Source organism: Bos taurus, chromosome 19 (assembly GCF_002263795.3).
Source record: "Bos taurus isolate L1 Dominette 01449 registration number 42190680 breed Hereford chromosome 19, ARS-UCD2.0, whole genome shotgun sequence".
NCBI lineage: Eukaryota > Metazoa > Chordata > Mammalia > Artiodactyla > Bovidae > Bos > Bos taurus.
Window position 1 is genome coordinate 6,492,368 of NC_037346.1, and position 24,324 is coordinate 6,516,691.

Here is a 24,324-nt window from a genome sequence, read left to right on the forward strand (position 1 = left end):
TCATAAAGTTAATCACTGACATTTGTTTAAGGAATTTTACAAAAGAGTGTTCCAGGATGAGCACATAGGCTGCAGCTTGAGGCCATGGGAGGGATTGCTATCTGAAGCCTGTTTGTGAGGAAAGTGTTTATGGCAAAAGAGTTTGCTGAATTTAGGTCTTATGAATAATTAAAATAGTTAGAAGCTAAAGATTTAAGGAATGTTGTAATGTTAGCATATTCTACTATAGCTTATAGAAATTAGGGACTTTAGAGATATTATTAGCTAGAAGCCCTTTCTAAGAAATAGTGAGCTTAGGATACTAGGAGCAAACAGGACTTAGAAAGATAAGAAATAAACTGAGGAATGTGGTATGCAGCCCAGACATTAGCATGAGTTACAGTGTATTCACAAGGACACATGAGAAAAAGTAGATAAGAGAATCGCTGAGGCAGAAACTCCATTTGAGGGGCAACAATGATTTATGGAGATAACAAACCTGGGTCAGTGGGAACTGAAAATATCAAACCTCTGACCTAATGCTTTTGGAAAAGTATAAAAGAGAATCATAAGCTTGAAATAAACAAGCAGTCCAAGAAAACTGAGAGGCTGCCTCAGTTTCTCGCTGACACCGCTCACTCCTTCAGGTTGAATCCCTGGCTGCTGGAGCTGGACTCCGGCAATGAACCTAATAACAAACACCGCCATTAACATTTATTGAGTTCCCATCAGGTGCTGAGCACCAGAAGAATACTTTCCAAGCACCATTTCTTTTTTTAAACTTTTAAAATATAACTTTAAAATTAAATTATATTATAAAATACAATTAATTTTTATTGTAGTAAAGTTGATTTACAACGGTTTGTTAGTTTCTGTTGTACAGCAAAGTAAATCTGTTATACACATACATACATCCACTCTTTTTAAAAATTATTTTCCATTTGATGCTGCAGCAGTCATATGAAGCAGGCACCAGCACTTCCTCCATGTTACGAAGAAAGAAAATGATATGCAAAGATGTTGAGACATTAGTCTGAGATAACAAAAGATAGTACCAATATTTGAGCCCAAGCATTTTGCCATAATATTAATAATGTGTTATAACAGCTACACATAAACATATAATGTATGGGTTCTGGACTGGATTCTCCCCTACCCTAGATCTTGAGGGTGAGCACCAAGAGAGGAGTAAGATTTCAACAAATAAGTCAGACCTCCAACATTGCCAGTGGAACCCATTCAACCAAAGTCACAAGTTTCAACCCTTACCTCCATGTTTCTAAGTCACCCTTAGGTGACTTAGGAAAATTGCAGACAGACATTGGGGCAGAGGATGGAATTACTGAGATGTAGTCTCACCTGGTCTGGAGATCAGGATGCTCAGGGCAGGTGCCTCTGTCAAGAAGTCCTTCTTATCCTATCTGACTGGGAGTCAGCTGAGGAGGAAATCTGGGTGCCTGGCCCAGCCTTCGAAAATTCACAACACTGTCATTGAGATATGAGAAGGCCCTTTGTTTCTGATACTCATTCTGGAAAAGAACCAATTATATGTCCCCTGTAGCCATGGGGGTTTCACTCTTCCCCACGAGAACAGGGGAAACTCCCTGTGGAATGGCTGAACATGGAATCATTCCATGGAATCCATGGAATCATGGAATCAAGAGAAAAAGAGAATAAAGCAGAATGGCAGACTGGGGACTAGTTTTATATTAGTTTTCAGTGAGCACATTATTTCTTATACGTTTTCCTTTGCCTCTTCATTAAAACGGCATCCTTTAAACAATATTATAGCATCATTAGAAGTTTAGCAAAGAACTACTCATATTCTACTTTTGTCCTTTATGGTTGTTGCTAGACTTTGCTCATATACTGTCCATTTTTATATGACTCTGATCAGACTGGAGTGTTTTTCCATATTGTTTCATAGCCTTAAAAACATATATTATTAGCAGTAATGAGTGGATTACTCAGGCCTATTATCCCTTTCTGTCTTCTCTTCATTTATATCTGAGTCTGTGTCTCCATCCTATGTATATTTGTACAATTAGATATGACCTTATTCATATCCATTCCAGAGAAGGCAGAAAGCCTGAAAATCCAGGGCAATATGAAATTTTCTACTCCATCATGTAATCATGACTCCCGTTGAAAATAAGACAGCTGTCAGAAAGAAGGGAGAAGGAAAATAAAATGGGTCAAAGCAGTTTATTAAAATGAGTTTCATTATAATTATTTTCAAGTTATGAAAACCAAAGGTAAAGACACTCACCAACAAACTGACAAGCAGCTCTACCCTCTGCAGGCTTGGCGGTGACCCAGCAGCTACTCCCAGGGCTGGGCACCTCTGGCAGTGCCAGCAGCCTTGCCAAGGCTGGATGAGGGGGGAAAGATGCCTCACATTCCTTTGTCTCTGTTCATAACTGACTCAGGAAATAGGTCTGTGTTACTCAGCTGGTAGCTTCACTACCTTTTCTGGAAGGCCAAGAGTTCAAGGCCCACACCAGAAATTTGGCCACTTCTCAAAGACAGTGCTTGCCTTGTCATGGAAGATGGTTAGAGACACTCATTGGAAAAGGGAATTCATTCTCATTGGTTCTTCCAAGTAATTAGGGATCAGAGGAGCAGGAATGACAACACATCACTCAACTTAGTTTGACCCAGAAACGCCAAATATCTCCAGAGTGAAATCTGCACAGCTGTCACCCAGAGCAGGCACTTCCAAGAGGAGAGGGAAGATTGGGCTCCCTGCTCCATGTTCCACCATCTCCTTAACTTAACACTCACCTTAGCCTTTGTTTCCACCACAAGAAGGGAGAGACAAGAGCATAAAACAGTGGCAGGTCAGCATTGCCAGAGTGAGGATGCAGAAGTCCAAAGGTACAGAGGACACCAAACCCAGAGCTCAGAGTCATGTTTGTGTAGAAAAATCTCCTTTAGAAAAATAATAATTAAGTTATCTTAATTGGAAGACAATCAGTTTACAATATTGTGATGGCTTTTGCCATACATCAACATGAATCAGCTATCGGTGCACATATGTCCCCCCATCTTGAACGCCCCCTCAACTCCCTCCCCACCCCATCCCTCTGGTTGTCCCAGAGTATCAGCTCTGAGTGCCCTGCTTCATGCATCGAACTTGCTCTGGTCATCTACTTTACATAGGGTAATGTACATGTTTCAGTGCTATTCTCTCAAATTATCCCTGATGAACTTTTTTCTTTAAAATGCTTATACACAAAATTGCTCGACAGTTTCATGTTACATAGGAAAGCAATTTATCACTTATAATATTTATGATTGGTCTAAAAGTTTAAAAAGTATGATTACATTTGAAATTATTTGGAATCATTTGTATTAAACATACCAGATAAGTTTGCTTTTGATTAAATATTGGAAATTGGAAAACAAACAAAAATGGTTGCAGAAAGAGGATATGAAGGTGAAGATGGTTATGGATCCTTTTAAATAAAACCATTTCAATAAAAAAATAAATGCCTTAAGCATGGAGTAAAGTTTCTTCTTCTGCCTATAGAATTTCTATGGTAATCTGCATGGCCTGTAATACAGGTTTGTGTTTGTCCATCAGGCAATATTTAGGCTTATACTTTGCTTAAGGACTAGTTCTTGTTGATTTATTTTGTGGACAGCCCTGATTTCAGAAACATTTGTCACAGGAGTATGGAAACCTGAATGAGAGTGGAGATGGTATTTTTCTGAAAAATTGTCTTTAGGATGGAGAGTCTAAGGGAGCAGAGAGCTCTCAGCTGATGGAATAACCCTCCCTCCTTTGAACCAGCTGTTTGTGACAGCTGTCCAGGAGGTAGGACGTGCACTTGTACTCCAACAAGAGGCTCCATTCTGCTGTTTCCCAGGACATCCTTGCCATCTCACTGTGGGTTTCCTTTCTAGTCAGTTGTTAGATGCTCTCCTCCTGCTCCTGGAGGTCCCTGTCTCCCACCCTCCCAGACCTACACCTGTGCCAGGAGAGAGGGTGCAGCCTCCAGAGGCAAGGAAAGCCCAAAGCCAGAGGAGAGCTGTGCTGTGTGGATCTCCCTCAGCCCCTGCCATACCTGACTTTAGTTCCTCATGTTTCCACATGACATTGATAATGTTTCCTCTCTTTCTAAGGACAAGGTTTTATGTTTTCTTTAACAGCTTTATTGAGGTATTAATATAACTCACATGCCGTACAATTTGTTCATTTAATGTGTACAGTTCAAGGGCTTTCATATATACACAGGGTTATGCAATCCTCACCACAATCATTTTTTTTTTTAATTTTATTATCCTCCAGAGAAACCCCACATCCTTTAAGCTGACACTCCCTAGTTCTCCCACCCTCCCAGCTCCAGGAAACCACTAATCTAATTTTTGTCTTGATGTATTTGCCTATTCTGAACATGTCACAGAAATGGAGTCAATGATCATGTAATGCTCTCTTTTCTCTGGCAAAAGACCCTGAACCTAGCAGTGTTTGAGTAAGGTTAAAATAGTAACTTGTATTAGATATATTAGATTAACTGGTTTTAATATTAACAGAACCCATGGCATGGGCAACTAGTCTTAGTTAAGAAGACCTTAAATGGTATACTGAGTGGATTGATGGCATGTACATCATCACAACTGGGGAAACCTATGGTTCATAGCTCCCCTCAGTCAGCTCCCACAGACACGGCCGCCTGTGCTCCTAGCCTGTTCAACTTTCCAACAAGGGTGTCATACGCTCACCAATTTAGAAACTTATCCCTTGGAAGACTGGCATTCACCCATCGGTTGGCACACTCTCCGCATGTTAACAGTGAATAACACAAAAATGCACTAAATACCATGCATTTATTTCCAACAAGTAGCTATTCTTTCCAAAGCATTATTAGCTTTGGAGGAAAATGTTTGCTAAATGTTGTCTTTGTTCCCAAAGCTTGGGGGTAAAGGTCATATGCAACCAATGGCTGAGAGATAATTAGCCACTTTACAGTTTCAACCCCCAGGTGAACACCTCCCCCCATCTGTGATAAATTCCCCAGTTTATAGTATGTGAAAGCTTTAAGAAAGATGGAGCTTACAGATCACAATATGATCTGTTAAATAAATAACCAGAAGTACTATTTCTTAAAACCACATCTTGCAAACAAAATTATCAGAAAGTACCCCCCCCCCGCCAAATACCTAGAGGTTCAGCTTTCATGCTTAAATGAAGATAACATGTGTGCCTCCAGCCCAAGATGTGCCAGGCCTTGGAGGGAAATTGGGGAGGACTAATACCAAGGGCCCTTCGGGGGCTGTTAGTCATTGTTATCCTGGGTCTGACCTCAAAGTCTTCTCTTGGAGGAGAAAGCAAAATGTGACTGACTACATTAAGGCAGAGTTGTCACAAATGATCCAGAAATACCTTCTCTTGCAGCTAGCTTCTTTTCACTGAGTTGACACTGAATCAGAAGAGAAATGATCATTTTGTTCAATAGCTGAAGACACGAATGGCTTCTGCTTTTTAACCTAAAGGTTGTCTTTGGCACTGATTCTGGACCCCTGGATGTTGAAAAGTATCTAAGAAAGTTAGGGAGATCTTGGCCTATGATTTAAATGAAGCCCACATTTTCTTCTTTTGGATCATTATCTTTTCGAAGTTCTGCCCCATGGTGACCTGGTGAGCATGAGTGGAATTTTTCAGAGTAGGAAGTTGGATTTACTGTGTTAAGTTCAAATTTCACAGGCTTGAGCCCAGTGATTTATGATTCAGTTCCTGCATAAGGGAAGGAAACAGGAAATTGTCCCAGCATGTTATTTACTTAAATAGAGAGGTGGTTGAAATACCATCCAGAGAGAGTATCTGTCAATAGGAGCTCATTTAATATTAAATTAGTAATTTGAGAAATATTGGGCCTGGAATTATCATGAGTCCTGGGTGAACTAACCATGGCTACTGCCTTCAAGGTGCTTATGTTTTACTGGTGATAAGTTGTGGGGGAGGAGGAGAACTTGAATGTGGTAAGCATTAGGACATAAGTGGTATGGAATATGATGGAGCACAGCTTGGGAAGAGTCAGAAAGACTCCCCAGGGTAAGTGATTCCTCTACTGGGTCTTGAAATTGTAGTAGGATTTGGCCAGTCATAAGTAGAAGAGGCAGGCAGAGATATGAGCCTATGGCGGGGGGTGGGGGGTGGAAATATAGCAATAGAGATAGCCTGACATAGTTTGCTGTGTCTTGCATGGATAGGTGTGTGTTTTTTGGAAGATGAGCTGGACAAGCTGTTAAAGGTCAGAAAATAGAAGCCTTATATTTGAAATGATACGTGGCATGTTCCTAACTTGTCCTGGCTCTTCCAACATGACAACTGATGTTCTGAGTTCTATATTAGCAATTTCAAGTCTGTGCATGTTCCCTCTTTTTTCCTAAGCAGACAGGTCTATAATTAATGTGTAGCTTTACCAATTACTATGTATGTAACCTCAGACAAATTAGCCACCCAAAGCCTCTGCTTTCTCTTCTGATATCAAACTAGGAATAGTATAGTGGGGCTATTGTGAGTATTATCAGTATCAGACGAGATCGGGCATGTTCAGGGTGATATGGCCGTAGACTGTTATCAGTATCAAAAGCCATAATGCCTGGTATTAAAAAGTCTTCATGAAATATTTGTAGAATTAAACTAGGCATATGAGTGAAAAGGAAACTCTACAGCCTGGAAAACAGCCTTTGACTTTCCAAATACCAGTAGCTGCCAAAGCAGTCTAGGACACCTGGAAAGAGGTAGCAAGGGAATCTGAACACTGAAGAAGAGTGACAGGAAGATAATGACCCAGAACCAGGAGACAGTGGGTCAGAAAGTAGATCAAAGTGGAGAGATGCAGCTTGTGCCAGAACAACAATCACTAGGTCAGGAGTGCAGACAGGAGGGAGGGGTGGCGGATACTGCTCACAGAGCACCTCAGGGAGTGGACGCACAGCAGCCCATGGTTTCTTCTTTCCTGATGTCATCCTGATGTCCTACTAGGCTCTGGAAAGAAATCAAAAAAGGGGGAACAAACAAGAGAGAAGAAAGGGAAAAGAGAAAATAAGGGCAAGATAGAACACCTGCATTTTTTATATAATAAAAATAAAATTCTTTCATGATAAATACAGTCAACAAACTAGAAATGGAAGGGAACTTCAACATTATGAAGACCACCCACAGACAACAGCTAATATCATTCTTAATGATGAAAAAAGCTTAAAAAAAAAAGAAAAAAGCTTTCCCCCTAAGATCAAGAAGTAGACAAGGTTGCCTGCTCTTTTCATTCAAAATTTGCCTTGGAGATTCTGATCAATTGGGCAAGAAAAAGAAATGAAAGGCATCCAGATTGGAAAGGAAGAAGTAAAAGTATCTCTTTTTACAAATAACATAACTTTGTATCCAAAAATCTGGAAATTTTGAAAAAGAAGAAAAATTTTGGGAGAGTCACAATTTCTCATTTCAAAATTTACTACATATCAACATTAATCAGTACAGTGAGATATTGGCATGAGGTTAATCATATATCAGTGGATCAGAACTGAGGGTCAGAAATAAACCTTTTCAGTTAAAATCAATTGACTTTCCAAATGTCCATAGAGACAAATCCACAAAGAGTAGGAGTACACTAGTGGTCACCTAGGATTGAGAGATAATCATGAATGAGTGATAATGGGTATGTAGTTTCTTTTTGGAGTGGTAAAGGGCCCTAAAATGACTGTGGTAACGATTACGGAGGTTCACCTGGTGGCTCAGATGGTAAAGAATCTGCTTTCAATACAGGAGACCCAGGTTCAATCCCTGGGTCAGGAAGAACTCAAAGTTTATCAAAGATAAACTTGAGGTGCATAAATTGCATGGGATGTGAATTATATCTAAATAAAGTTGTCTTAAAAATAATAGTAACAGTTGCATAGTCATCACTGAGTACTTTCCTAATACCAGGCACAGTGTTAAGCTCTATAATCTTATCTTTAAGTGAAAGTGTTAGTCACTCAGTTGTGTCCAGTTCTTTACAACCCTGGTGGCCTGTAGCCACCAGACTCCTCTGTCCATGGATTTCTCCAGGCAAGAATACTGGAGTGGGTTGCCATTCCCTTCTCCAGGAATCAAACATGTGTCTCCTGCATTGCAGGCATATTATTTACTGTCTGAGCCTCCAGGGAAGCATTAATCTCACAATAAATATGCCAGGAAGGTTTTTTTAATCACATTTATTTACAATGAAAATCCTAAGTTCAGAGATATTAAGGAACTTTCCCATGGTCACAAAACCGGTAGGTACCATAATAGGAAGTAGGTCTTTGACACTTTTTTGTCTCATCTTGAGGATCAGGGTCTTATTAAGAGGTCTTAGATGGATCTTGTGAGCCTACTTGTTCTCCAAGTCCAGTGTTTACAATATGACCAAGAACAAAACAGCAAGAGTTAGTGAAACCTCTGCTTTCAACTTTCTCACCAGGGAACTGTGGTAAGGCATTGGGTCCCAGCTGCTGCTGGAAATAGGGTGGAGAGCACTCTGTCCTCAGTTAGCTATTGTCTCTGGTCTTCTAAGGACATTTGTTCTATAGATGCCCTCAGCTCCCTCCTCAGAGGTGTCACAGCTGTAATTCTGGAAGTGAGACTCTTGACCCTCCATTCTTCCAGATTATGTTTTGTGTTTGTAACTGCTTCTTGTTACTTTTGGCTTTTTCTGCTTCTTAGTTCTGAGAAATAAAATGTGAGCAGGAAGGTGTTATGTCCACTAAGACAAAGGCATCAAATAACTTTCACCAAGGAAAATTTGGATGAGTTGTGAGAAAATGATTCTGAAGCAGTTGGATTACGTGTTCTGTTTGGGCCCAGCAGTTAAGGGGAAAAGGGAAACCCAAGCCAAATATACTTGGGATCTTCAAATTCTGAAGATTGGAAAACCTGTTAGGATGTTTGACTGAGCTTGGCAAAATCAGTACCTGGACCTTGGCCCTTCCTTCTTAGACAAAGGTGACCAAACACCTTACAATGACTCAGGTCTAAAAGAAGCCACAGGCATGATTACCCTTTTGTGGGAGACGGCACAATAGCACCCTCTGTCAGTGGAAATTTTGTTGGGGTATTAACTAAGGACACAGTCATAATAACTGGGTTTTTGAGAAAGAGTTAAAATCAACTCAAGTATCAGAATGTGTGTCCTAAAGGAAAGCAATGTATCTTTCCATTCCACTCTTCATGATCAAGAGCAGAGGCTGAAAAGGAAATTGTCTTACAATGACTCTTCCCAACCCCTTATTCTGTGGATGGTAAAGTATTCCTAGGAATTTTTTCGTGGTCCCATCTCATCCTTTGATTTTTCCATTAGATTTTTTAGAATCAGAGCAGGACTAAATGAGATTCTTAGGATCAGAGAGCCATCATCTAGATGTCAGTAAACCCAAACCCTCCCTGACAGAGTGAATAGAAGTAACAGGAGAGCAAAGATGACATCATTGGAGAAGCTAAGCCCTTCTTGAAACACTGTAATAGATATGAGACTGTTCATAGGCAGATACAATGCTTTCAAAGTGGTTTCTATCATTAGTTCACAGTATTTACTGAATGTTTACTATCTTCTATGCATTAGAAAGACACAGGAAGTGAAACGAACAAAATTCTTTGCCTTCCTAGAGTCCACATTTCAATGGATAAAAAACATTGTCATTTGGGAGATATACTATTAAACTATTAGTTTTTTTAAAAATTATTTTATTTTTTGCTGCACTGGTCTTCATTGCTGCACACTGGCTTTCCCTAGTGCGGCAAGCAGGGGCTACCCTTTATTGCAGTACATGGGCTCTTCATTGCAGTGGCTTTTCCAGTTGTAATGCACAGGCTCCAAGAATGTGGGCTTCAGTGTTACAGCATGGGGGCTCACTAGTTGCAGCTCATGGGCTCTACAGAGCAGGCTCAGTAGCTGTGGTTCACAGGCCTGGTTTTTCTGCAACATGTGGAATATTTCTGGACCAAGGATCAAACCTGTGTCCCATGCATTGACAGGCAGATTCTTATCCACTGTACAACCATAGAAGTCCAGAAGTTTTTAAAAGTCAGTTGCTGAATTGGTCAAAGATGGGTAGAATTTATTTCCCTTCTCCTATAAGCAGTTCTAATCCCCTATTTGATTTTTTACCATGGTACCACAAATATTAATATTTATTCTTTTACTGAAATATTTTAACATTGACTTCCACTGTTACCTCAGACAGAATATGTTGTCTTTACCACTAATATGACATCATATGCCCAAAGTTAAATTTTATGAGGAGAAGCAACTAGAGGCATTGCTTAATTTTCTTTTTTCCCAAATGACTAAAAAATGGAGATTGGGAAGTGCTAAATCTTTGAGCTAAAGCTTCCTGCATGGTTATGTCTTTCCTTCTCCTTGTCTTCTCATCAGCAGACATTTTTTATTCACTAAGAAAGCCACATTTGAAAGTAAAGATGTAAAATAGAATCTTATAAAAGCAGCAACCAACAGCTTGTATTTCTGCTTCAAAGCAAAAATATGGCACCCGGTCTCTACTTCTTCCCATTTCCCCATGTCAGTGTCATAAATGAATTCTTTGTATAGACAATGCCATGTTTAGTGGATTCCAGTCCAGACAGTTATCAACAGAGCTCCTGTAAGATACCCTCTGTGGACTTTTCACAGGTACAGCCTTTCCAGTGCTGCATTAGCCCCAGCCTTGCTTTACTGCTTCCTAGTCCCCAGCTGGTCACAGCTGCTTCTGCTGATGCTCCCATCTAGAGGCTCAGCTCTCACCTGCTCTAGATAGAGATGAACAATGCAGCGTGACTGCTATTTCAGGTTGGTATTTTATATTATCCTAGACCTAAGACTCTGAGCCCAGATGACTGAGGGACTCTACACTACTTGCCACTAACTAGATTTTAGATCTTCTAGTTAGATTGGTTACTAGGAGGGATGGGTAAGAGTTGGCTGCAGATCACTTCATCTACTTTCTTCCCCTACATTCATCCAGTCCAGGCTAGAGCTGCAGCCTTGATGCCCTATCCCCTGTAAAATCAGTTTACAGCCCTAGTTCATTAGTCCAGGTTCTAGCTGTAGTGACCCAGTTACTGACATTGATATTTTTGTTTTGAACAAGACCTTGGAGAGTCTGTCCACCTAGCCTTCTAGTTCCTCGGTTGTCTACCAGTCTAAATCTAGCTCCACTGACTGGAGGCAATTTGTTGGTACAGCCTTTTCCAAAATGAAGATGGAGACAGGTACAGCCGCAGGAACATTGGGCATGACCTGATATCTAGTACCTCTGGAGTTATCCCTTGTTTCCCACCTTGATGCATATGTTTCAAGCTAACTCCTTCTCCATCCCCAGCTCTCCTAACGATACTGTAGGAAGCAGGTGCTAAGTCGTTTCAGTCATGTCCAACTCTGTGTGACCCTATGCACTGCAGCCTGGCAGGCTCTCAGTCCATGGGATTCTGCAGGCAAGAATACTGGAATGGGTTGCTGTGCCCTCCTCCAGGGGATCTTTTGAACCAAGTATTACACACTCATCTCTTACATCTACCTGCATTGGTAGGTGGATTCTTTACTGCTAGCATCACCTGGGAAGCCCACGTAGGAAGCAGGGGTACCCTAGAATTTCTTCGGAACTAGTTTGAGGCCTCATTAAACACCCTCTTGTAACATCTTGAAATTCACATTTCCATATTCCTTGGTGTTCCCAAAGCATGGCATGGATTTCAGTCATCACCAGCCCCTTTCAATGTTTCCATATTTTTCTTTCATCTCTTCTCTAGTGATTCCTTGAAAAAAATCTGACTTTGGTTATACAAATGAATTTGGGAGGGGAAGAAGGAATCTGGAGCAGAAAGGGAAAGTGCAGTTCAGAAGAAGCTTGTTTAGATAATTAGATGACTCTTACCTTGGGAAAGTTGCCTACATTCCCATCACTGCATAGGTATTTTAAAGTGTCCTTTTTTCTTGCTTAATAAAAAGAGCCATGTGGCCCAAGTGTATAACTCATTGTCACATACAGGCGGTACTAGATATTTATCTTTTCATCCATGTCTAAACAGGGTATACATCTTCTAATATGATTTAAAGCATAGTGAGACACCTATTCTTTAGAGCAAAAAGAATGGACATTTCCTTCTTTTAAAATATCCATGATTCTCCAAGTCAGACTGTATTTCAGTTAAGTTACTCAGTCGTTTCTGACTCTTTGCGAACCTGTAGACTGCAACATGCCAGGCATCCCTGTCCATCACCAACTCCCAGAACTTACTGAGACTCTTGTCCATCGAGTTGGTGATGCCATCCAACTATCTCATCCTCTGTCATCTCCTTCTTCTCCTGTCTTCAATCATTCCCAGCATCAGGGTCTTTTCAAATGAGTCAGTTCTCCACAATAGGTGGCCAAAGTATTGGAGCTTCAGCTTCAGCATCAGTTCTTCCAATGAATCTTCAGGACTGATTTCCTTTAGTATGTACTGGTTGGATCTCCTTGCAGTCCAAGGGACTCTCAAGAGTCTTCTCTAGCACCACAGTTCACAAGCATCAATTCTTGGGTGCTCAGCTTTCTTTATGGTCCAACTTTCACATCCATACATGACTACTGGAAAAACCATAGCTTTGTATATATGGACCTTTGTTGGCAAAGTAATGTCTCTGCTTTTTAATATGCTGTCTATGTTTGTCATAGTTTTTCTTCCCAGGAGCAAGCATCTTTTAATTTCATGGCTACAGTCACCATATGCAATGATTATGGAGACCAAGAAAATAAAGTCTCTCACTGTTTCCATTGTTTCCCATCTGTTTGCCATGAAGTGATAGGACCAGATGCCATGATCTTGGTTTTTGAATGTTAAGTTTTATGCTAGCTTTTTCAATCTCCTCTTTCACTTTCATCAAGAGGCTCTTTAATTTCTCTTTGCTTTCAGCCATACAGGTGGTGTCACTGTATATCTGAGGTTATTGCTGCTTCTTCCGGCAATCTTGATTCCTGTTTGTGCTTCACCCAGCCTGGGATTTCACTCTGCATATAATTTAAATAAGCAGGGTGACAATATACAGCCTTGACATACTCCTTTCTCAATTTGGAGCCAGTCCATTTTTCCATGTCCAGTTCTAATTATTGCTTCTTGACCTGCATACAGATTTCTCATGAGGCAGGTAACATGACCTGATATTGCCATCTCTTTAAGAATTTTCCACAATTTTGTGATCCACACAGTCAAAGGCCTTAGCATAGTCAGTGACACAGAAGTAGATATTTTCTGGAACTCTTGCTTTTTCTATGATCCAACAGATGTTGGTAATTTGATCTCTGATTCCTCTGCCATTTTTAAATTCATCTTGAACATCTGGAAATTCATGGTTCACATACTGTCAAAGCATGGCTTGGAGAATTTTGAGCATTACTTTGCTAGCATGTGAGATGAGTGCAATTATGTCTTAGTTTGAATATTCTTTGGCATTGCCTTTCTTCAGGATTGGAAGAAAACTGACCTTTTCCACTCCTGAGGACACTGCTGAGTTTTCCAAATTTGCTGGCATATTGAGTGCAGCAATTTCACAACATCATCTTTTAGGATTTGGAATAGCTCAACTGGAATTCCATCACCTCCATTAGCTTTGTTGGTAATGATGCTTCCTAAGGCTCACGTGACTTCACATTCCAGGATGTCTGGCTGTAGGTGAATGATCACACCATCATGGTTATCTGGGTCATTAAAATCTTTTTTGTATAGTTCTTCTGTATATTCTTGCCACCTCTTCTTAATGTCTTCTTCTTCTGTTAGGTTCATACCATCTCTGTCCTTTATTGTGTCCATCTTTTCATGAAATGTTCCCTTGGTAACTCTAATTTTCTGGAAGAGATCTTAGTCTTTCCCATTCTATTGTTTTCCTCTATTTCTTTACATTGATCACTGAGGAAAGCTTTCTTATCTCTTCTTGCTATTCTTTGGAACTCTGCATTCAAATGGGTATATCTTTCCTTTTCTCCTTTGTCTTTCATTTTTCTTCTTTTCTCAGCTATTTGTAAGGCCTCCTCAGACAACCATTTTGCCTTTTTGCATTTCTTTTTCTTGGGGGTAGTTTTGATCACCATCTTCTGTATATAATATTTTAGGAACCTCTGTCCATAGTCCTTTAGGCACTCTGTCTATCAGATCTAATTCTTGAATCTATTTGTCACTTCCATGTAAGGGATTTGATTTAGGTCATACTTGAATGGCCCGTGATTTTCCCTACTTTCTTCAATTTAAGTCTGAATTTGACAATAAGAAGTTCATGATATGAGCCATAGTCAGCTCCCAGTCTTGTTTTTGCTGACTCTATAGAGCTTCGTCATCTTTGGCTGCAAAGAATATAATCAATCTGATTTCAGTATTGACGATCTGGTGATGTCCATATGTAGAGTCTTCTCTTGCATTGTTGGAAGTGGGTGTTTGTTATGACCTTCTTGGCAAAACTCTGTTACCCTTTGTCTTGCTTCATTTTGTACTCCAACACCAAACTTGCCTGTTACTCCAGATACCTCTTGACTTCCTACGTTTTAATTCCAGATCTCTATGATGAAAAGGACATCTTTTTCTGGTATTAGTTCTAGAAAGTCTTGTAGGTCTTCATAGAACCATTCAACTTCAGCTTCTTCAGCATTACTGGTTGGGGCATAGACTTGGATTACTGTGATATTGAATACCTTGGAAATGAACGATTATTTTGTCATTTTTGAAATTGCACCCAAGTATTGCATTTCAGACTCGTTTATTGACTATGAGGGCTACTCTCTTTCTTCTAAGGGATTTTTGCCCACAGTAGTAGATGTAATAGTCATCTGAATTAAATTCGCCCATTCCAGTCCATTTTAGTTCACTGATTCCTAAAATGCTGATGCTCACTCTTTCCATCTCCTGTTTGACCACTTCCAATCTACCTTGATTCATGGACCCAACATCCCCAGTTCCTATGCAATATTGTTCTTTACAGCATTGGACTTTACTTCCATCACCATTCACATCCACAACTGGGCATTGTTTTGCTTTGGTTCAGCCTCTTCATTCTTTGTGGAGCTATTTCTCTACTCTTCTCCAGTAGCATATTGGATACCTGCTGATCTGGGGAGTTCATCTTTCAGTGTCATATCTTTTTGCCTTTTCGTGCTGCTCACAGAGTTCTCAAGGCAAGAATACTGAAGTGGTTTACCATTCCCTTCTCCAGTGGACCACATTTTGTCAGAATTCTCGGCCATGACCCATCCGTCTTGGGTAGCCCTACACAGCATGGCTCATACTTTCATTGAATTAGACAAGGCTGTGATCCATGTGATCAGTTTGGTTAGTTTTCTGTGATTGTGGTTTTCATTCTGTCTTCCCTCTGAAGGAGAGGGATAAGAGGTTTGTGGGAGCTTCCTGATGGGAGGAACTGGCTGTGAGGGCATCAGGGTCTTGCTCTGATGGGTGGATAAATCTTTAATCCAATTTTCTGTTGGTGGGAGGCGCTGTGTTCCCTCCCTATAGTTAGGCCTGAGGTGAACCCCTTTACTGTGGTATCCAGTGCCCCTGACCCCAAGGAAAGCCATGTTGACTCAGTAGTATCTTCCATTTCCTTTGCATCTAGAAGCCTTCCCATTTTCTCACCCCTCTGTCTTCCCCCAGATCAAGTCCTGTGCCTCTCTAGTTTTACTTCTTATCCTGGATTCCTCTCTATTCTTTGGCTCAGCCAGGTCCACTTCTCCAGACCCACTCCTCACTGTCTCTGTTCCACATTAACTCCATCTCCCCTAAGTCCCACCTTCTACCCAACTCTTTTTGGGTCCCTGCCAATCACACAGGGCCACCCTCTTTCTCCCACCTGCAACACACACACCAAGCCTTTACTGGGCCTCCTGTGTAGGCAGAACTGCTGCAGCAATGGAACAATGGCTTATGCTGCTTGCTGTTTCTCTGAGGTGCAGTTAAGGAATGTCTGCGTGGAGTTCCAGCAGTCCAGGGTAGGTGGGGCTGGCTGGGAGTTCTTGGTGAAGAGCATGGGCTGCAGCTAAACCAGGTAGCTTTTGGTGGGCTAAAGTCACATGGAGCAGCAGCTGGAGGAGTGGGGTGGTGGGGTGAGAGGGTTGGGGCTCTGGGTATGGAGATTATCGGGCTGTAGCCAGAAGTCCAAACCCTGCGGGTCTTCTGGAGCCCAGAGGTGCAGGACTGAGGTGCCTCCAGCTGACCTTGCCCCCTACAGGTTTCAAGGAGTGTGGAGGTCGTCAGAATTTAGTTTCCGGTCTGAGGCCTGGGAAAGTAGTTTGTTTGAGAAGGTTAATAATAGAGTTAAAACCTGGATGGGCTAATTCTTAGCCCTATGCACTTGCCTGCAAAGAATGTGGAGCCGCACTCCTGGTGGACAACAGTGCTGTTTGTGTTGCAAGGAGTATTTTAGGATTAAATATAGGTAGAAAAGAGACTGGGCTATTCAGACAGAGACTGGATGTTCAGGGTGACTTGTGGGGTGAGGAGTGTTGATGAGAGGAAACCTACTGTCATCTGTGGTCATTTTACTGACTTGCTGCATTTGGCAGCTGCCCTCTTCCTTGTAAACTACACTTAATAACTTTAGTCTGAAGCTTCTGCGAGAAAGATTAACTAAAAGGATAGGAGGAATGAAGTTGGGAGCATGCCTGCAGGCCTTTGGAGCCAGGTAACCAGCCAGGTGGAATGATGGCCTGTCATCAGTTGCTCTGTGTGCTAGCTACTGCATGGTAAGTAGGTAAAAAGTCACCTTTAGGCAAGGTAAGTGCAGGTTTCCTGGCAGAGATCAGAGTATTAAACTGTTAGAGTAGGGAGGAGCTCTGAATGTCTGTGTGTCCCAGGGTCACCAGGTACAACAGGATGAGCAGGAAGCTCAGATTACAATTAATTTCTGAGAGTCATTTCAGCAGTTGCCTTGCTGCAAAAATGAACATGTTTTCAGACAACTTCCTTTTATCTTCCCACCATTTGTTTTGCATACCAGCCACACCCAGGCATTTACCAAGTGTCATTTCACTGCTCAGATGTATCTGATGTCCAGCCTGTTTACCTTCCTTTTTTTCCTTTTCCTTTGCCACTTTGGGTTACACCTCTCACCTAGAATTGCTGTGGCCTCTTAACTAGCTTCTCGGTCTTCCATCTTTCTGATCCCTTTCATCCTATGCATTTACAGCCCAGTCAAGCACCTGAAAGATTGTAATCTTATCAAGCCCTTTCCAGTGTCCCTGTTGATTGCAGAGTTAATAACAATAATACCTGCAGTAATAACGAACACATTGCATGCTTTCTTAAGCTTTTGGCACTAAATGCTTTGCAGATGTTGACTTACTCAATCTTCATGTCAACCCTATATTGTAAGGTGCTCTGCACCATGTTGTAAGGTCCTATGTATGTGTATGTAAGGGACTGTGCTTATTACCTATTTACACTTTGGAAATAGGTATGTAGAAAGATTATGTTTACTGCTAAAGACTCAAACAGGGACTAGAACTCATCTGTCTAGGTCAAGACATGTGCCAAAATTACACTCCTGCATTGACTCTTTTAAAGAGGGCAAGTGCTGGTGAGTGGGCTATGCCCACTAATCTGTGGTCCAGTTTTACTGTCTATGACTCATCCACATCCTTCCTCTCCTCCAGTCAATACCAGCTATATAAATTACACATCCCACATCCCCCTACAGGTTTGCATTCATTTGTTTTGTGTGTTTCATCCCAAAGCATCCATTGCCTGAGCTGAGAAAGAGTGACTGGCTTTGTTTTGCATATTGTTTCCATTGTGTATTGTTATATAACAGGGCCGTCCTCCCTCCTGTGGGGAGGATATGAGTTTATTTAGAATAGTTTCTGTCCCTACCAAAAGTAGGAAATCAAGAAACACCTGGAGTAACAGGCAAATTTGGCCTTGGAATACGGAATGAAGCAGGGCAAAGACTAATAGAGTTTTGCCAAGAAAATGCACTGGTCATAACAGTTACCCTCTTCCAACAACACAAGAGAAGACTTTATACATGGACATCACCAGATGGTCAATACCGAAATCAGATTGATTATATTATTTGCAGCCAAAGATGGAGAAGCTCTATACAGTCAACAAAAACAAGACCAGGAGCTGACTGTGGCTCAGACCATGAACTTCTTATTGCCAAATTCAGACTGAAATTGAAGAAAGTAGGGAAAACCACTAGACCATTCAGGTATGACCTAAATCAAATCCCTTATGATTATACAGTGGAAGTGAGAAATAGATTTAAGGGCCTAGATCTGATAGATAGAGTGCCTGATGAACTATGGAATGAAGTTCATGACATTGTACAGGAGACAGGGATCAAGATCATCCCCATGGAAAAGAAATGCAAAAAAGCAAAATGGCTGTCTGGGGAGGCCTTACAAATAGCTGTGAAAAGAAGAGAAATGAAAAGCAAAGGAGAAAAGGAAAGATACAAACATCTGAATGCAGAGTCCCAAGAATAGCAAGAAGAGATAAGAAAGCCTTCTTCAGTGATCAATGCAAAGAAATAGAGGAAAACATCAGAATGGGAAAGACTAGGGATCTCTTCAAGAAAATCAGAGATACCAAAGGAACATTTCATGCAAAGATAGGCTCGATAAAGGACAGAAATGGTATGGACCTAACAGAAGCAGAAGATATTAAGAAAAGATGGCAAGAATACACAGAAGAACTGTACAAAAAAGATCTTCATGACCCAGATAATCATGATGGTGTGATCACTGACATAGAGCCAGACATCCTGGAATGTGAAGTCAAGTGGGCCTTAGAAAACATCACTACGAACAAAGCTAGTGGAGATGATGGAATTCCAGTTGAGCTATTCCAAATCCTGAAAGATGATGCTGTGAAAGTGCTGCACTCAATATGCCAGCAAATTTGGAAAACTCAGCAGTGGCCACAGGACTGGAAAAGGTCAGTTTTCATTCCAATCCCAAAGAAAGGCAATGCCAAAGAATGCTCAAACTACTGCACAATTGCACTCATCTCACAAGCAAGTAAAATAATGCTAAAAATTCTCCAAGCCAGGCTTCAGCAATATATGAACTGTGAACTTCCTGATGTTCAAGCTGGTTTTAAAAAAGGCAGAGGAACCAGAGATCAAATTGCCAACATCCACTGGATCATGGAAAAAGCAAGAGAGTTCCAGAAAAGCATCTATTTCTGCTTTATTGACTATGCCAAAGCCTTTGACTGTGTGGATCACAATAAAGTGTGGAAAATTCTGAGAGTTGGGAATACCAGACCACCTGACCTGCCTCTTGAGAAACCTATATGCAGGTCAGGAAACAGCAGTTAGAACTGTTAGACATGGAACAACAGACTGGTTCCAAATAGGAAAAGGAGTTCGTCAAGGCTGTATATTGTCACCCTGTTTGTTTAACTTCTATGCAGAGTACATCATGAGAAACGCTGGACTGGAAGAAACACAAGCTGGAATCAAGATTGCTGGAAGAAATATCAATAACTTCAGATATGCAGATGACACCACCCTTATGGCAGAAAGTGAAGAGGAACTCAAAAGCCTCTTGATGAAAGTGAAAGAGGAGAGTGAAAAAGTTGGCTTAAAGCTCAACATTCAGAAAACGAAGATCATGGCATCTGGTCCCATCACTTCGTGGGAAATAGATGGGGAAAGAGTGGAAACAGTGTCAGACTTTATTTTTCTGGGCTTCAAAATCACTACAGATGGTGACTGCAGCCATGAAATTAAAAGACACTTACTCCTTGGAAGGAAAGTTATGACCAACCTAGATAGCATATTCAAAAGCAGAGACCTTATTTTGCCAACAAAGTTTCGTCTAGTCAAGGCTATGGTTTTTCCTGTGGTCATGTATGGATGGAGAGTTGGACTGTGAAGAAAGCTGAGTGCTGAAGAATTGATGCTTTTGAACTGTGGTGTTGGAGAAGACTCTTGAGAGTCCCTTGGACTGCAAGGAGATCCAACCAGTCCATTCTGAAGGAGATCAGCCCTGGGATTTCTTTGGAAGGAATGATGCTAAAGCTGAAACTCCAGTACTTTGGCCACCTCATGCGAAGAGTTGACTCATTGGAAAAGACTCTGATGCTGGGAGGGTTTGGGGGCAAGAGGAGAAGGGGATGACAGAGGATGAGATGGCTGGATGGCATCACTGACTCCATGGACGTGAGTCTGAGTGAACTCCGGGAGTTGGTGATGGGCAGGGAGGCCTGGCGTGCTGCGATTCATGGGGTCGCAAAGAGTCGAACATGACTGAGCAACTGATCTGATCTGGTCTACCAACCATAATATAAGATACATCTTATTTCTGCCTGTTCTGAGCATGAAGGCAGTCATGGAACATGGATGTAAACCACAAGTCTTTGCAGAGAATTTCATAATTTGGAGATCATATGATTCCCATAGGTGTGCCCTTGAGCCTTCACAGCTAGATGGAGGGTCACTGCCCCATGGCCACAGTGATCTTCATCTGTATTAAATGTCAAGAGGCCCTTTTGTCTCGAGTACAAGCTCTTTCCTAGAACCCTTACTGGATTCTAGCATATTGAGTATTATTTGCTGCGTGACCCATTTTGCTAGAGCCTCATTTTCTGTCCAGGTTAACTCCCATCCTTTACTTTTCTCCTGAAAGAGAATTCCCTCGAATAGCCATTTAATAAATCGTGTCTTCAGAATACCACTTCACATCAAAGGTGCATTCAGCTTGTCTCACACTCTGCCTAGACTTGCAGTTGCCTCCTTTAAAGCCCTTTGACCTCCTCTTTGTCTTATGGGCCCAGTGGTTTCATCCACCATGTATGTTTTTGCATTGTACACCCCTTCTTCCTTCTCCACCCATTTCCCTGCCTGGAATCGTTTTACCATTTTACATATATGCATATGGTTTTGGGTCCCCAGGTCTTTGACTGGAGGTCGTATCAGACCAGAACAACCTGGCCCTTCTGTCAATCTTCACCTTGGCTAACATACTTGACTTAGTGATTCTAGGCCAGGTTTCTCATTGCAATCTTTTCCTTCTAGCATTTTAAATTCCTCCAACTAGAGTACATAGAGTGGATCTGTTTGGGACTCTTCAATATTGAGGGACCAATGTGTGTGTGTGTGGGGGGGTCTTATTGATCCACCCAACTTTTGATAGTGCTGCATTAAGACATTAATTAAGTACCATCCATAGGCACTTCATTAATCTTGTTTCTTAATAACAATCTAAGATTTCCACTCTGCTAGAATGAGTCCCGTTATTCTCCCTGTCTCTCCTGATTTCTTGTTAATGTAAGACCCATAGAAGAAACTAAGACAAGTAATCTGATAAGTCTTCTTGAATTGCTCAGTTTCACATCAGTAAGGTTTCATGTGATGCCCATGCAAAAGGAATCCTCTTCATCAACATTTTTGCCAACGTTTTGCTGAGTCAGCATATTTGATGGACGAATATCCTGATCACAGTAATGGCAGTCCATCACAGTTTGATACAAATCATATTAGTTGCTTAATCAAGGGTGTCCCATCTGGAATTTATAGAATAGGAAGAATCAGACAGTTCCCCTTCTCAAACTTTCTAGTGACTTTATCCAGCTGAAACAGGCTGGCTGTTCTTTAGGGAATAATCTGCTGTGAGTCTGGATCATGTATAGCTGTCTATGACTGGCTTAGAAGCCATAGTGAGGTGCTTATAGCATAAATGATGCTATAACAAAGTTGTTATCCCAAGATGTGAAAAGACTGTAAGAAATGTAGAGGCATTTGAAAGAGTTTGCAATGTAACAAATTATATCATATTTTATTTTTAATAAATTTATTCATTTTAATTGGAAACTAATTACTTTACAATATTGTAGTGGTTTCACCATACATTGACATGAATCAGCCACGGGTGTACATGTGTTCCCCATCCTGAATGCCCCTCCCACATCCCTCCCCATCCCATCCTTCTGGGCCATCCTAGTGCAACAGCCCCAAGCACCCTGTCCCATGCATCGAACCTGGACTGGTGATCCATTTCACACATGATAATATACATGCTTCAATGTCATTCTCCCAAATCATCCCACCCTCACTATCTCCCACAGAGTCCAAAAGACTGTTCTATACATCTGTGTCTCTTTTGCTGTCTCGCATGTAGGGCTCTCATTACTATCTTTCTAAATTCCATATGTATGCGTTAATATACTATATTGATGGTTTTCTTTCTGGTTTACTTCACTCTATATAGTAGGTTCCAGTTTCATCCACCTCATTAGAACTGATTCAAATGTATTCTTTTTAATGGCTGAGTAATACTCCATTGTGTATATGTACCACACTTTCTTATCCATTCATCTGATGATGGACATGTAGGTTGCTTCCATGCCCTGGCTATTATAAACAGTGCTGTGATGAACATTGGGGTACATGTGTCTCCGTCAATTCTGGTATATGCCCAGCAGTGGGGTTGCTGGGACATATGGCAGTTCTATTTCCAGTTTTTTAAGGAATCTCCACACTGTTCTCCACAATAGCTGTACTAGTTTGGATTCCCACCAACAGTGTAAGAGGGTTGTGTCTTTGTATTGTTTGTAGACTTTTGGATATCAGCCATTTTGACTGGCAGGAAATGGTCCCTCATAGTGGTTTTGATTTGCATTTATCTGATAATGAGTGATGTTGAGTATCTTTTCATGTGTTTGTTAGCCATCTGTATGTCTTCTTTGGAGAAATGTCTGTTTAGTTCTTTGGCCCATTTTTTGATTGTGTCATTTATTTTTCTGTAATTGAGCTGCAGGAGTTGCTTGTATATTTTTGAGATTAATTCTTTGTCAATTGCTTCATTTGCTATTATTTTCTCCCATTCTGAAGGTTGTCTTTTCACCTTGTTTATAGTTTCCTTCATTGTGCAAAAGCTTTTAAGTTTAATTAGGTACCATTTGTTTAGTTTTGCTTTTATTTCCAATGTTATGGGAGGTGGGTCATAGAGGATCTTCTGTGGTTTATGTCGGATAGTGTTTTGCCTATGTTCTCCTCTAAGAGTTTTTTAGTTTCTGGTCTTACATTTAGATCTTTAATCCATTTTGAGTTTATTTTTGTGTATGGTGTTAGAAAGTGTTCTAGTTTCATTCTTTTACAAGTGGTTGACCAGTTTTCCCAGCACCACTTGTTAAACAGATTGTCTTTTCCCCATTGTATATTCTTGCCTCCTTTGTCAAAGATAGGGTGTGCATAGGTGCATGGATTTATCTCTGCGCTTTCAATTTTGTTCCATTGATCTATATTTCTGTCTTTGTGCCAGTACCATACTGTCTTGATGACTGTTGCTTTGTAGTAGAGCCTGAAGTCAGGCATGTTGAGTTTTCCAGGCCCATTCTTCTTTCTCAAGATTGCTTTGGCTATTTGAGGTTTTTTGTATTTCCATACAAATTCTGAAATCATTTGATCTAGTTCTGTGAAAAATACTGTTGGTAGCTTGATAGAGATTGCATTGAATCTATAGATTGCTTTGGATAGTATACTCATTTTCACTATATTGATTTTTCCAATCCATGAACATGGTATATTTCTCCATCTATTTGTGTCCTCTTTGATTTCTTTCATCAGTGTTTTATAGTTTTCTATATATGTTTTTTGTTTCTTTTAGTAGATATATCTCTAAGTATTTTATTCTCTTTGTTGCAATGGTGAATGGAATTGTTTTCTTAATTTTTCTTTCTGTTTTCTAATTGTTAGTGTATAGGAATGCAAGGGATTTCTGTGTGTTAATTTTATATCCTGCAACTTTACTATGTTGAATAGTAGTGGTGAGAGTGGGCACCCTTGTCTTGTTCCTGACTAGGGAAAATGCTTTCAATTTTTCACCATTGAGGATAATGTTTGCTGTGAGTTTGTCATATATAGCTTTTATTATGTTGAGGTATGTTGCTTCTATTCCTGCTTTCTGGAGGGTTTTTATCATAAATGTTGAATTTTGTCAAAGGCCTTCTCTGCATCTATTGAGATAATCATATGGTTTAAGAAATGAAGAACCCCAGGGTTAGTAGAAGGAAAGAAATCTTACAAATTGGGGCAGAAATAAATGTAAAAGAAACAAAAGAGACTATAGAAAAAATCAAACAAAACCAAAAGCTGGTTCTTTGAGAAGATAAAATTGACAAACTATCAGCCAGACTCATCAAGAAACAAAGGGAGAAAAATAAAATCAATAAAATTAGAAATGAAAATGGATACATCACAACAGACAACACAGAAATACAAAGGATCATAAGAGACTACTATCAGCAACTATATGCCAATAAAATGGACAACCTGGAAGAAATGGACAAATTCTTAGAAAAGTACAACTTTCCAAAACTGAACCAGGAAGAAATAGAAAATCTTAATAGACTCATCA

At 40.6% G+C, this 24,324-nt stretch overlaps 1 long non-coding RNA gene across 1 annotated transcript in view; it reads right to left on the reverse strand.

Moving 5' to 3' along the window:
• LOC132342984 (uncharacterized) overlaps window positions 1–1,659 on the reverse strand; it is a 40,380-nt gene extending 38,721 nt beyond the window's left edge. Inside the window, exon 1 of the long non-coding RNA XR_009491613.1 lies at window positions 1,339–1,659. This is a non-coding gene — a long non-coding RNA (uncharacterized lncRNA). The remainder of the gene's footprint in view (window positions 1–1,338) is intronic.
• Window positions 1,660–24,324: the final 22,665 nt, after the last annotated feature.